This window comes from Trichomycterus rosablanca, chromosome 5 (assembly GCF_030014385.1).
Source record: "Trichomycterus rosablanca isolate fTriRos1 chromosome 5, fTriRos1.hap1, whole genome shotgun sequence".
Taxonomy (NCBI): Eukaryota; Metazoa; Chordata; class Actinopteri; order Siluriformes; family Trichomycteridae; genus Trichomycterus; species Trichomycterus rosablanca.
In genome coordinates, this window is record NC_085992.1 from 37278934 (window position 1) to 37290812 (window position 11879).

The window sequence follows — 11879 nt, forward strand, 5'->3', positions numbered from 1 at the left end:
AAATAGAAAAATGCAGAAACACGTTTTAATACAGTTGTATTAGGTAGCTAAATGTAAATATTCATTTAAATGTGGATTTTGGGCAGTTTTGCCATTTTTGTCGTCACACTGCATATGCAGTATCTCAGTGGTCCCCAACCACCGGGCTATATATATCTTATATGAAACTGGTCCGTGGTGCAAAAAAGGTTGGGAAACGCTGCAGTATCTGTACTGGTGTTGAATACAAGCTACATTAAAAACTACATATCCAAACACCCTGAAAATACAATATGATGTAAGCAGGGAAATTTTAATTAAACACAATGTTTTCTAATCCACTAGTGGTGTGGGAGTAGAATGATTGCTGTCTGATGTTCATCAGAAAGAACAGCTTTAGACAGTGCAATTGAATTAAATTACAGCATGATTAGTGTAGAGAGAGCTAAACAATCTGTTCAGCTGTCAACTCCTGAAAAGCTGTTTTTTGTGTCTTCAAACAAGTTAGTGAAGAAATAGCATGATGAGTAAAGGTTCATTTTTGTGGTTGTCTGTGTAGGGTGAAAAGTGTGTCTCACTGCCGTTTAGGATGTGTGTGTGTGTGTGTTTATTTCTGGGCATGATTGTTATTAGAGTAGACAAGGCCTTTCTAGAACATTCTTCATAGACACAGTACACAGGCACAGGAAGGTAAAAAAAAATATCATCAACATCAGCTCTGGTCTCTCACTGAGACTATACAGTTCTCCATTCCATCATTGTTTTCCATTTCTATCTTTTACTCAGACACTCCTCACTCATTTCTCCCAGTTAATTTTGTCTAAACCAGGCTGTCTAATTAGTGACGCTTAGTGATTTTACTGGCCTCTGACTGGTTCTTATTAACTCTTTGGGAATGTTCTTGTTCCAGGGAATAAAGCACATGTTTACTATGAAATCATAGTGCTTTGTCACAAATACACTGATCAGCCATAACATTAAAACCACCTCCTTGTTTCTACACTCACTGTAAAGTTTAATCAGCTCCACTTACCATATAGATGCACTTTGAAGTTCTACAATTACTGACTGTAGTTCATCTATTTCTCTACAAACCTTTTTAGCCTGCTTTCACCCTGTTCTTCAATGGTCAGGACCCCCACAGGACCACCACAGAGCAGGTATTATTTAGGTGGTGGACGATTCTCAGTACTGCAGTGACAATGACATGGTGGTGGTGTGTTAGTGTGTGTTGTGCTGGTATGAGTGGATCAGACACGGCAGTGCTGCAGGAGTTTTTAAATACCGTGCCCACTCACCGTCCACTCTATTAGACACTTCTACCTAGTTGGTCCACCTTGTAGATGTAAAGTCGGAGACGGAGACCTTCATCAGTGGTCACAGGACACTGCCCACAGGGTGCTGTCGGCTGGATATATTTTTGGTTGGTAGACTATTCTCAGTCCAGCAGTGACAGTGAGGTGTTTAAAAACTCAATCAGTGCTGCTGTGTCTTATCCACTCATACCAGCACAACACACACTAACACACCACCACCATGTCAGTGTCACTGCAGTGCTGAGAATGATCCACCACCCAAATAATACCTGCTCTGTGGTGGTCCTGTGGAGAAACAGGTGGACTACAGTCAGTAATTGTAGAACTACAAAGTGCTTCTATATGGTAAGTGGAGCTGATAAAATAGACAGTAAGTGTAGAAACAAGGAGGTGGTTTTAATGTTATGGCTGATCGGTGTAAACCCTTATTCTAAAGGCATTTTAAGACGTTTACTTTGACAGAAAATTAGGGTTAGGGTATTTGTGGCCCCTAAGGTGGTTTAACTTTTTAAATTCTGGCCCCCACAGTAAACTCTCTAAATAGCCCTGACCTACACTCACATTGCATACGGAAAACCTTTGAATCTTGAGGTATTATCACATTATCACAGATGACTGTGCTGTATGAGTTTCCATTTTTAATCACACTCATGAGACTGGGATGACATGATAGCTAATAATTTGGAAGCAAGTTGGACTTAAGCCTTAGAACAGACACTCCATGAGCTAGCACAAAGGTGGGTGTACTGTATTAGGACTGTTGCTTTTAAGATTTGCACTATGTATTAAAAAAAAGAACAAGAATAATTACAAAAGCATTTGCAGTTAAAATGATAATGAAGAGTAGCTGAAGGGCATCCACAAATCATTTAGCAGAAATTGATTCCATGAAACAACAGAACAGCAAAAAACAGTTTAGAGAAGAAAAAATGTTTTACAGAAGAAGGAAGAAATACAGGTCAGATGAAGCAACTCCCTTGGGCTTTGTTGTGGTCTAGTAGTCTGTTTTTCTCATATTGGCATTTTGTCATTGTGGGTGTTGTCTGATGTAGTTTGCGGTGGCGGTGTCAGTAAGGTTAGAGCCGAGTAACTGCAGACTCTGTTGTAGTAAGTTATAGTTAACAGGGCTGTGGAAAGTTCTAATAAATTATAATCTCCAATATTTAGCAGACTAATATTTGCATGTGCAAGTTGTTAAAGGTTTAGAGAGTCTGAGTGAACCACTTATTGCTCATATATAAATGTGATAGAACTATCCAGTGCCAGCAGCTGGAAAGGTTATATCAGGTTACTGCTTCTGAAAGCAAACAACCCACAACATTTAAATCAGATGAACCTAGTGCTTCATTTTTATAATTAGACATGGCTGCAATCCACTTCTGTTTCGAGGAAGAATATGAAATATGTTTTCCTTTCTTTTTTTTCTTTTTTTCAACTGTCTGTTTTTCAAATTTTGACTTTAAATAATTGCAGTCCAGTTTATTCAATTGACACTTGAGATGATATGCAACCCTGTTGCATAAAGAATTGGGGCATGGGGCCGCTCAGGTGGCGCAGCGGTGAAGACACACACTAGCACACCAGAGCTGGGGTCTCGAATACATCATATTGAGTCTCAGCTCACATGAACATTGATTGGCCTTTGTTCATATAGAGGTGGGATATCAAGCTGGATAGGGACTCTCTCATGGCTGATGCAACTACGACCTCTGCTGGCTGGTTGATGGCACCTGCACAGAGACGGGGAAGGAGTGCGTCAGGGTGTGTCGTGTGTCGCCGTACACAGAGTTGGTCCGCGGCTGATCTCGTCTAGTGTGGGTGACAAAATGCATACGGCTGCTGCCCACATGTCGGAGGGGGCGTGGGTTCTCTTCGTTTTTCTCAATCAGAGCCGGGGCCGGAATTAGTGGAGAGGAAGCGTGACCGGGCAATTGGATGCGCTAAAAGTCGGGAGAAAAAGGGGAGAAAATGCACAAACATAATATATATAATACAAAAAAAAAGAATTGGGACATGGTCACTTCAGAAACAAAAGAAAAAATAATCAAATAAACCTGTAAGGAAGAAAATAAAATTGGGCAGATAATATTGTTTTACATGTTTTCATAATCTATTTAATCTATTACCATAACTAACAGAATAATGAAATAAATGAATGTAACTAACCATTTCCAGGACTTGTGGGCGGATATACCCTTTAATGTCTTGGATATAAAAGAAACAACTTATTACTCTGCTTAGTCTCTGTGAGTTTCCATCTTTTATTGCATTATTCCAATTTGGATATATTTAGTTTCCCTTTGTACTCTAGGGGCCTCTACTGGCAGCCTAACAACCTGGTCCTCAGCAGGTACAATGGACCATGTCTTTCTGTCTTTATTCCCCCTGCCACTCAAGCCAGCAGCCTGACAAGACAGTAGTAGTATTTTTGCAGCGTTACAGAAGTGGTACCTCTTCTATCCTTGCCTCCCTCAGACACAGCCAATCATGTCTGTTAGAGTATCCAGCCAGTCTGCTTTATTTAAAGTAGATAAGCAGCACTGGAATCTCAAATTAAGTCCTGGGTTTGCAGCAGGGGATGGTGGGTGTGCTCTGGAGTGACGATATGTCTGAGGTACAGTTAAAGACTCCCAGATGAGAGAACTCTTAATTGCTAGCTTACACAAGACTGGTAACCACCCTTTATAAATCTTACATTTGGAAAGTCACACGAGCTACGTTACAATACAGTGAGAGATTTTTGGTTTGTCTAGCAGTAGTGGATTGACCATTCAATTGACCAAATCAATAATATTTTAAATAATAAAACAAAAGTATGAAATTATCTATAAAACTATTCAGTGTTCAGTGTATTTGTTTCATTTTGTCCATTTCCACCTCCAGTACCAACCTGAAAATGTTTACCTGTACATTATATAAACAACAATAAGAATTTCACAGTTAGAATGTAATGAAGAATGTCCTATCTCTCTGTCATACCAAAGTTTTCCTGGGGTCTTCCCTGTCATTAATCTTGAATATTTAATTGTGTGATAAGCAGAGACTAATGAAAAGGTTAAAAAAAAATCTCTTCTGTCTCTTTTGACTTGTCAGACCAGCTGAAAAACATGTTTCTGTGATTAAGTTTACAGAATGCCTTTTTTACATGTCACATACAGTTTGTAATAGGATTGTGTCAGGCTTACGTTCTGTGCCGTTGGGAGTATGTACACAAAAAACACTTTACTTTGAATTTCTGTACGAATGTATGGATTGATTGCATCCTTTGCATTTCATTTATCTCTATAGCGCTGAATAAAAGGTGAATTAGAATAGCACTACTATGCTTGATGAGTTGTTCATTTGTACCTCGATAAGCTTGTTTCTATGGCAATGCTTCCCTTTGGAAATATAATCGCAGGTACAGTGTTAAAAGAAAAGATGCCAACAGTTTCAGTATATTAGAACCGTAGGATTACCAGCATGGAACTGAAATTTTCCAGTGCTGTACTCATACTTCTCTTAATCTGTTGCACCCTGGTACAGCCTGTCAGTGCACTGATAAGGAGGTGATGTTTACACATGGCAGACTACATTATTTTAGTCAGTAAGAGTAATTAAAGAACTATGTGCTTCCAATAGGTTTTAAAGTATTTTCACTGGCCTACTAATACACCCTAAAATTATACATCTAGAAAATTGATAATGTACTGTCCTATTTAAGGTATTGTTAACGGCAAAAAGCTACAAAACGGTACTAAACAATATTACAAATTTATCATTTGCAAATTCAGTATGCAAATGTAGGTCTAAATCGTAAATTTACAGGGTGATTAGGTGATGCATCAGTAAAACTTGATGGCTTACCACACTGTCATAATACCTAGAAACACGTCATACCCACCATGAAATACGTATAAAGGTGGGCAGCATGGTGGCTAAGTGGGTAGCACTGTCTCCTCACAGCAAGAAGGTCCTGGGTTCGATCCCCAGGTGGGGCTGTCCGGGTCCTTTCTGTGTGGAGTTTGCATGTTCTCCCCATGTCTGCGTGGGTTTCCTACGGGAGCTTCGGTTTCCTCCAACAGTCCAAAGACATGCAAGTGAGGTGAATTAGGGATACTAGATTGTTACCATGACTGTGTTCGATATAACCTTGTGTGAAGTGATGAACCTTGTGTAATGAGTAACTACCGTTCTTGTCATGAATGTAACCAAAGTGTAAAACATGACGTTAAAATCCTAATAAAAAAACAAACAAAAAAATATATAAAGGTGGGAGCATCATGATATGCGGCTGATTTTAAGGAGAAAACAGACTTTTTAACAAGACAAACATAAAGCTAATGCAACCCACGACTGGTTTCTAAATAGAAATTAAAGTTGCCTCTATGGCCTAGACAATTTCCTGACTTAGATCCTAATGAAAATTTATAAAGGGTTTTAAAATTCATCAGAGAATTTTAAAAGTCCATCAGAGAGACCCTCGTTACCTCGGTAAATTAATTTGTGTACAGGAGTGAGGCAGTATCGCAATGCTGCAAAAATTAATTATAATTGTGTATTAGTTATAAGTAATAATATTATACATATAATAACACTCAAATGCAGGGGGTGTCATGTGACCATGTGAGAAATGGCTGCCTAAACGCGAGCCACGCTCCAGTTAACTTTTATTTCTTAGTTAAATCCCTGTTGCAATCTTTTTATTATAAGTTGTTCTCCAACTAATGTAAAGCCAATATGTCGGACACACAAGAGACACAAGATTCTCCATGTTTTACATCCTCCACACCTCAAAGAAGTACCAAAAAAAGATCGCTGACCACGAAGAGGCCGCGCCGCAACCTACAGTTTCCAGCGACTTCCTCACCGAAATACAGGAGGTCAGCTCCCGATTGAGTACCATTTCAAATCGTCTGTATCATCTGTGCAAATATCACTTAACGGATTGTCCGAGAGAGTAGCGTCGAACGAAGCTAGGCTAACGGAAGCCGAGGCCAGAGTTTCGGCGACTGAAGATACTACACAAGTTCACGAGGGACAACTCTCTGCAATGAAAAACCACATCACACAGCTACAGGCTAAACTTGATGATATGGAAAACAGAGGACATCACAAAAATATTAGAATCGTGGGCATACCAGAGAAAGCTGAGGGAACCATGACTCTCGCCAAATTCCTGAGCACGAAATTGCGGGAGTGGTTGGATTTATCATCCGACACACAACTTGAAATGACACTCAAATGCATGTTTATATGCAGATATGAACACACACACAATTATGCTTTTATCCAAATACTGTGACAGTATACAGTCTAAGCAATTGAGGGTTAAGGGCCTTGCTCAAGGGCCCAACAGTGGCAACCTGGGGCTTGAATCAGCAACCTTTCGGTTACTAGTCCAGTACCTTAACCACTAGGCTACAACTGCCCAGAAATCTGACTAATTAGAACTGAATACATTTATTTGTCATACATATACTGTATATACAGGTGTACAGTACAATGAAATCTTTTTTCACATATCCTAGCTTGTTTGGAACCTGGGGTTAGCGCAGGGTCAGCCATTGTACAGTGCCTCTGGAGCAGAGAGGGTTAAGGGCCTTGCTCAAGGGCCCAACAGTGGCTGCATGTCAGAGCGGGGGTTCAAACTCTCAACCTTTCATTGATAGCCCAAATCCCTATCCACTAGGCTACCACTGCCCCGTACATGTACAGTATATATTCACAGAAAAACCAGTGCTCTGAGACAAGAGCACTGAGTTCTGTTAGATAAGAAGAAAACAAGTCATATTCTGAAGGTTTACACAGATACCCCCACGTATTTAATAGATTTATGTAGCATACAACAGAAATCCATTCTCAGGCTGGTAAAGAAGTAAAACCCACTTTAGTTGTTGTATGTATACCATAGACCTTTTCAAATCTACCACTTTTATTGCTACATTGAAAAAGTTTTTTTTCTCTATAGGTTACCTAATAAACTTATGTAAGCAAACATAATAATAATTCACACCTGGAAACACTTGGTGCAAGACAGAAATATACCCTGTACAGAGCGGGATATCACACACTCACCTATTTACCCACTTAGGGGCAATTCAGTGTAGCCAGGGGCTGTGCAGCACCCACACTGCCTGCTGGCATTACTGTGCCACCCAAGTTTATAGTAAATGAATAAAATGAGTGTGATTAATTTATTTATGTACAAGGTTGACTAAATTCTGTTGACTAAAAACTATTTTTAGGGTTGTTTTGGGGGAGTGGGGGGCTTCTCACCAGGCATCTTTTTAAAATATTATTATTATTATTATTATTGTTATTATTATTATTATAATTGTTATTGTTATTATTGTTATTATTATTATTGTTGTTATTGTTATTATTATTATTATTATTATTATTAATCTGTTTTATGCTCATAGACCTAGACTGTAAACTTATGCTACGGTTTTTTTTTCCTGACCAGTAGATGGCAGCAAATACCGATAGACTTAACTGACACCAACGCCCAAGCGTTATGAACACGTCATGCCATCTGTTCTATTCAGGAATGGGCAAACCCCCCATTTCTTTGTTGCTACATTCTAAATACAAAGTCATGAATGTAAAAAGTATTCATTTGAAATGCAAAAAGAGTTACATATTTAGAATTAATAGAGAATATACCGTAAAAAGACACATAAATAAGAAAACCATTGTGGCCCAGTTCCTAAAAACCTGGGTTTTGGTTCTTTCCATTTGTTGTGGGTTCTTCGGTTTTCTGTCACGTCTCAAAAACATGCAGTGGTAAACTGACTACTGTGAATAACTTCTAGATGAGTGTATGTGTGTGTTTTTTACCCTGGTATACACTGGTGTCCTGTCCAGGGTGAGTTCCTGTGTTGAGGTGACCAAAATTAAAAGCAGTGTTTGGGGCCTAATGTAAGAACGAGAACATTATCATTTATTTACTTTGCTAATCACATTATCATGCTCAAGGTTGTGGTGGGTCTGTTGCCAGCTGGAAATACAGCGAACAAGTAATGACAATCCATAACAGAGCAACATGTACTCACGTGTTTACGTACTTGCTTACATCTACAGATGCTTTTACAGTAGGAATGACATGGTAACATTGCCTGGTGTGCTGTACTGAAAAAGGACATTCTGAGAGCTTTTTTTTATCAGATTATCTTTGGTCACATGCTTTGATACACTGTCTCTCACTGTCTCATTACATCACACCAATCAGTTAAAAGTAACAGATATAAGCTCCAACAGGCATGCAAAAAACAGGCATGTTTGGGTGATGGGTCATTCTCAGCACTACAGTGACACTGACATGGTGGTGGTGTGTTAGTTAGTGTGTGTTGTGCTGGTATGAGTGGATAAGACACAGCAGCATTGCTGGAGTTTTTAAACACCTCACTGTCACTGCTAGACTGAGAATAGTCCACCAACCAAATATATTCAGCCAACAGCGCCCCATGGGCAGCGTCCTGTGACCACTGATGACGGTCTAGAAGATGACCAACTCAAACAGCAGCAATGGATGAGCGATCGTCTCTGACTTTACATCTACAAGGTGGACCAACTAAGTAGGAGTGTCTAATAGAGTGGACAGTGAGTGGACACGGTAATTAAAAACTCCAGCAGCATTGCTGTATCTGATCCACTCATAACAGCACAACACACACTAACACACCACCAGTGCTGAGAATGATTCAACACCTAAATAATACCTGCTCTGTGGTGGTCCTAAGGGGGCCCTGACTATTAAAGAACAGGGTGAAAACAGGCTTAAAAAGTACGTGGAGCAACAGATGGACTACAGTCAGTGATTGTAGAACTACAAAGTGCTTCTATATGGTAAGTGGAGCTGATAAAATGGACAGTTATGGCTGATCAGTGTATGTTGTGCTGTTAACACTAAAGGTCTTTTTAATCAGTTGTTGCTTGCAAAGGTTGAAATGTTAGAGGAAGCAACTGTTCCTGTAAATTTCCTGGTTTTGTCTTGACTGTCTGTTGTCTTGACTCTAGACTCTAAGGGTAAGAACGCAGGAGGAAGCTATACTGTTCCTACTGGGGTTTACAGAAGTACAATGTATAGTTAATATGACAACCTTTATTACTGACTGTTACCAGACATTGAGAAATTATGTCAGAACAGACACTGTAAAGGCTCAGTAGAAGTCTGAAGGGCATATCTGCTGATGCTTGAATTTTTTAATGCTGTAGAAAGTTGTAGACATTTTCTGCAGCATTGCCTTCATGACTGTATCTGTGCCCCCCCATTTGACATCCCAGGAGATGTCTTTAAAGAATGTAAAAAACTGTAGTATGGTGACAGCTGAACCAGTGAGTGTTATATGGAGCAGAGATTGGGTTTTCTCCTAAAGTCAATAATCCACAGCCCTTATCTCCTGTTCGACTGCATCACCACACCAGCTGTTCCACCTCCTGCTTGACACTAGATTTGGTTCAGGCTTTACACATGCAATTTGCAAATTTGTGTTGCGCATGACAAAAAATAAATGCCTTGTCTAGATGAATGCCTTATGCTGTCTTTTATCTAGGGTAACACTGGGCCCAATGGAACCCTGATCAGGATTAGTTAATAGAAACAGTTGATGAAGAAGAATAAATAAATTTTTAATGTAATCCCTCAGTCATGCATTATTATGTATCTGTTCCATAATATGCCAATATACTCATTATCCATTTTTCTACAGATTAAGACATTATTATTTAAAAGTGTATGCAGGACACAAAGGGCATACCTTTAAATGTTTGAAGGTCACCTGTAATGATATGGCCTATTTTACTCCTTCCCTTGTATGACTAAATATATTCTCACCCCAACCCCCACTCAGCTCACCACTAATACAGTCTTCTATCCTTTCCTCCTGTGTCCCAGGAAAAGAGAATATGTGTTCTATCATGTGCAGGGTATTACAAAGGGGTTATGCAACACTATTCTCCCTGCCTCCATTACTGTGTATCTCACAAACACAGACACAAATCAGGGAAGGGAGATAGGACTTACCGTCAAGCATCTTTTTCTAAAAGCTTCACAAGAAGCAGGTCAGTGCATTATTTTCATACATGATTAATACACCATTTTTAATTCTTAATCTGTTACAACTATGAATAAATATATTAGGTAATTGATTATCATTTTCAGTATTTTATAAAGCACACTGTGTTTAAGGTTATTTAAAAAAAATTCTCTGTCCTTCAAACAATGAAATTCCACAAAGGCTTGGCTTGCACAGGTCTGTATTTAGAATGTACTGATGTCGCCACAACAGCTGCTGGAATGTCGGTTATGGCAAGCCGAAGCTCAACTTTAGCCAGCTGATTACATCATTCAGACCAGACAGCTGCAAAAGTTACTATCCACTCCCTGATTTTGTACAGAAAGTCTTGTTTCTGTTTCATTTTAACCTTTTGGGATCCACAGACCAGTCTGTGGGTGCAAAATGTATATTTTGTAGAACAGCAAATCTAGAGTACAATAAGTAATCAGACACTGATGTTGGACAAGACAGATTGGCTTGGAATCTACGTACATTCTAAATCATCCAAAAGGTGTCTGATGGGATTGAGGTCAGGGCTCGGTGTGGGTGTGAGTTCTTTCACACCAAAATCACCCAACCATGCCAAACCTTGCTTTGTGCACTAGGGTACAGTAGTCATGCTGGAAAAGAAATAGGTCTTCCCTAAACTATTCCACAAAGATGGAAGCAAAATTGTCCAAAATGCTATACTGCAGCATTAAAATGTCCTTTTACTGGAACTAAGAGACCTTACAGGCCAACCTCTAAAAAACAACCCCATAGCATTACGCTCATCTACAAGACTTTACAGCTGGCACAATGCTGTCAGGAAGGTAATGTTTTCCTGGTATTCACCTAACCAAGACTCGTCCATCAGACTGCCAGATAGAGAAGCATAATACATCCCTCCACAGAACACATTTTCAGTGCTCCAGCCTAATGTGTAGAGCTTTTCAATGTGCAGTTCAAATCCAGGCTCTGCTATGCAGCCACTGTTGGGTCCTTGAGCAAGGCCCTTAACCCTGTCGGCTCCAGGGTCGCCGTACGATGGCTGACCCTGCACTCTGACCCCCCCTTCTAAACAAGCTGGGATAACTGAAGAAAGAATTTCATTGTACTGTACATATGTATATATGACAAATAAAGTATATCTTCTATATCTTCTTCTACACCACATAATTCGTTGTTTGGCAATGTAAGGCTTGCAGTTGCTCTGCAATGAAAACCCATGCCATGAAGCTCCTGGTGCACGTTTTTTGTGCTGATATTCATGCCAGACGAACTCTGCAGTTATTGAGTCAGCAGAGCATTGGAGACTTTTATGTACTAAGCAACTCAGCACTTAAAATGTGAGCTCACCACGCCAAAGATGAAAAAAATGACAATCCAGACTTTTATGAGCAAAGGTGCAAAATCCAACATCTGTAATGGTATGGGAGTGTTTCAGTGCCCACAGCATGTGTGACTTGCATACACATAAAGGGTACTGATGACGCAGAGGAGTATATAGAGATTTTAGAGAGACATAAGCTGCCTTCAAGGTCACTCCTTCTCCTCTGAAGTC